Genomic DNA, 3,948 nt, shown 5'->3' with positions numbered 1-3,948 from the left:
TTCAGCTGAGATACTGAAGAGAAATAATAATCTCTGATCATTTTCACCCTGAAATGTTTCCTATATATTTGTGTCATTTGCATACGCATGCTCAGTGATGTGGCTTTGAACCACATTCTTAAGGAAGGTAAATATCGCCTTTCTATTTTACATGAAAAATGTCTAAAAATATGATCCTGTGAACTCATTAACGTCACTCCTAAGTCCATTGAGTTTGCACCAAATTGTTTTTATGGTAAATTAAATTTCATTTTAAACAATAAAATGTCAAAATGAATTTAAATTCAGTTTAAATTCCAGGATTCAATAAAGCATCACCACCTGACAAATTCAAGCCTTAATTTATTTTGATAATATTTTGACTCTTGCGGGATTCCAACTAACGTGTGCTGTCATGAGCACCTTTCTCTATAGCGACCAGAAAAACAGTTTACATGTAAAAACAAACTGAGAGTAAATCACACCTCATAAACAAGTACAAAGAAATTCAGGAAGATCTTGATGCACGTGACGGGACCGAACTGAACTGGAAACAGACAAACAGAATCAAAAATGACAAAGACGATGAACTGAAGGAAACTCAGGACTTAAATACACAGGATGATGATGATGATTATAAACAAAGGTCAGGAGAAAAAAGGAGAGCCTGTATTAAGCTTCAAGGCCACAGAAGGCCAGGACATCTAATAATAACAATTAGCTGATCTACTGTAAATCCCTCTCAGTGACTGTGAGGACTGCTGCTGGCTGAATGACTGTGATTGTTTACACCTGTGTTTGCCGAGTGTCTCGGACAATTTGCGGTTTGATTGTTATTTATACTTATTTTAGTGTTTTTATTACTGTATTCTTCTTTTTTTATTTTTTTGTTATTTTTTTACTGATTATTACACTACAGAATACAATAATCAATCAAGAATATTTTGTTTCAGCCTGTGTGTTTCTGTAGATACTTTGAGAAATCACAATGAAATCTTCTTGAATTTTAAATCTTCAATAAGGCAGAGACAGCAATAAGACTGAGAATCGCAAATACAGGAGAGAGAGAGTCGACATTACCGCTGACGGCCAACAGAGAAGAGAGCGTGCAGTAATGCAGAGAGTAGGCAAAGGACAGGAGAAAGAAGGGAAAACCTGTGTCAAGGATCAATGTCGTTTGCAGAGGTCAGAAAAGAGAAAAGCGAGAACCTCTATGCCTTTACTTTTTCACTTTTACTTAAATAAAGTATAATAAGTACTTCTACTTTTACTGTAGTATTTTTTAACACTAGTATCTGTACTTTTTCTTAAGTACAGAATGTCTGTACATGTTAACTCGCCCAGTGTCTGTCTTCAACATTCCTGTGGTGTAGAGAGATAACTTAGATAACTTATGGTGCTCAGCTCAGCCAACGTATTGACAGTTAACCACGTCACACAGTGAACAAGCCTTTTAATCATTTTGTTGTTATTATATTGAAATCTTTACTAAAAGCAACAAACTCAGCTGATTTCAGAATGCTTATGTCAATGTAGAAAAAACAATGAGACTTAGCATTTTTAGCAGATACAGTTTTGACTTGCTATACTGTCACGAAGAGAGCATGGGAACCTTTTGATGAGAGTGCACCCAGCTGCTGCTGACTACGATAAACCCTCGACCTCTGACATCTGATATAATTTCTCTTTGTGGTTCCTTATCTTCTCTTGCATGTCACTAGTGTACTCGAGCCAGCTTCAGTGAAGCACCTCTGCAAACATCCCTGCACTGAAGAGCATAACACCAGGAAGCCTTTGTTACACTGATCCACTGTTTATCACAGCAGTTTTACAGAAAACCAGGTTTTCTGTAGATATTTGTAAAAATATTACATTCCCACTAAACACTGGACGTCGGGTAGACGTGCAGATCATGTCTGTCTTGAGTCTGTTGGTCTCAAAACTTGAACTTTGGACTGAGTAATATTTTTGGACGTCATGTGGACATCTATGACAGGTGCAGGAAATGTACATGATTAATACATTTGTTTATTTACAAACATTGATTGATTGATTGATTGGTAATTTATTTCAACATGTGAACAATATACAAGTACATTTAGAAAAGAAAAGAAGAGAGAAAAAAATACTATACAAATTACATACAAAAAACCCCCCAAAAACCCCCGTTCTGATTAATTTACATGTTGAAAGGGAGTGGGAAGAAGTAAACACTTATTTAATCCCACCCCTTTGCCATAAATTATCAGTTAATATTTAGTCAGCTTCCTTACTGATATAATTTGTAATAAAAATAGTGAACAGATTTCTGATATACTATATACTATAATATCACATCATGAGTTTTTTGTTTGTTTGTTTGTTTTTAAATAGAGACATTCACTTAATTTAAATAATTTCCTTTAACATTAACATTGTTTTTATAAATATGATATATATGAATACAGATATTTATAAACAAACCTGATTTATTATGTGTTAGCCTGCTGAGCACTCTGCACACCTTCACACATATCTGTTTCTGTCCTCCACCCTCTGGAAACACGGGACTACAGAGCCTCTAGAAGCAGTATAAAATCAACATCTATAATGAGTTGGAGTTTGACTCTGAAAAGACGTGAACAATGACCATATTTGGACTATAAATAGCCCGTGCATGGAGGCCCTAATGATGTCAACACTAGAAGTTTAATAGGCGATGAAATAAAGATGACGTCTATGTCGGCTCATGGTTGGATGTCCAGAATTGTGGACCTAGTTTGGATGTCCAGAATTGGTTAGGGCCTTTGCACAAAAAGAAGTGCTCATTAGTCCATCTGGAGTCATAATTGTCAGCCTGTACAGAATTTCCATAACCTGTATGGACTTTTTCATCAATTTTTATTACTTTTGGATTATTATACATTTTTGGGGGCTCTATGTGTGTGTGTGTGTGTGTGTGTGTGTGTGTGTGTGTGTGTGTGTGTGTGTGTGTGTGTGAATCTGAGTCGCAACAGAGATGATCAGAAATGACAGAGTCAGATTGTGCAAAGTACGTGACTGAAGCAAGGAATTTATTTATATCGCACTTTCAGAACAACTCCCAGCTGAAGACAAAGTGCTGTACACTTGACCTGCCAAATATGATACATTGAATAAGTAAAAAAAATTAAGATAAAAATAGAAATACTTCAGTATTACTGTAGTAATACAAGCAGTACAAATGTAAGAATGCAAAGTTATCCGTGGCTTATTGCTGAGTCTTTTTTTTTAATGGTGTGTTATAAAAAAGTGAACATTTTCCATTATTCTTTAGACTCTGTTCAATTTAAATTGAAAAAGTAAATACAAACAGTCACAAAGAAGTCATTATACAAATGATTCTAATTAATGCTGAACAGAGAAATGTATAAACAGGTACGAAAGGTTTATTTTTAGACAATATGAGATAAAACAACATTAGAGGATCTTATTTTCTCATTAGATTGAAGAATCTCTTTAAAACATATGAAGACGGAACAATAATGACATAAAATATTAAATTCACTGAACAAAATTCAGATTTCAGACGTCTGCAGATATGAAATCAGTTGTAAAGCCCCAGAACTATCCAAAAAAAGTAATGCAGCAAGAGATTATTAATTTAATTGTTAGTAAACCTGAGAATCAATGTTTTATTTTAGATTATAGATTTTTTCTTAATTTTGCATTAAGACGTGGTACTTCTTAGATTGTTCTCATTTCTGCAACTTCCACATTAACTGACTAATCAGCAGGTCTAATACAAACATGATGCTGTGTTTCAGTGGATTCAGGAATTTTAGTGAATCTAATGATGTCTGGGCCACCTGAGTGTGGAGTAACTGCACTGGATATCACACCGTATGCCTTTCCATCTTCACAGACCAATGGACCACCAGCATCTCCCTGGAAGTAAATATTCAGCATGTGAAGCAGTGATGCTTCAAAAGTGAGTTAACTGAACGAAGT

Source organism: Haplochromis burtoni, unplaced genomic scaffold (assembly GCF_018398535.1).
Source record: "Haplochromis burtoni strain Fernald_Lab_line unplaced genomic scaffold, NCSU_Asbu1 Contig_61, whole genome shotgun sequence".
In the NCBI taxonomy this organism is placed as follows: domain Eukaryota; kingdom Metazoa; phylum Chordata; class Actinopteri; order Cichliformes; family Cichlidae; genus Haplochromis; species Haplochromis burtoni.
Note: the sequence above shows the minus strand (reverse complement) of the source record.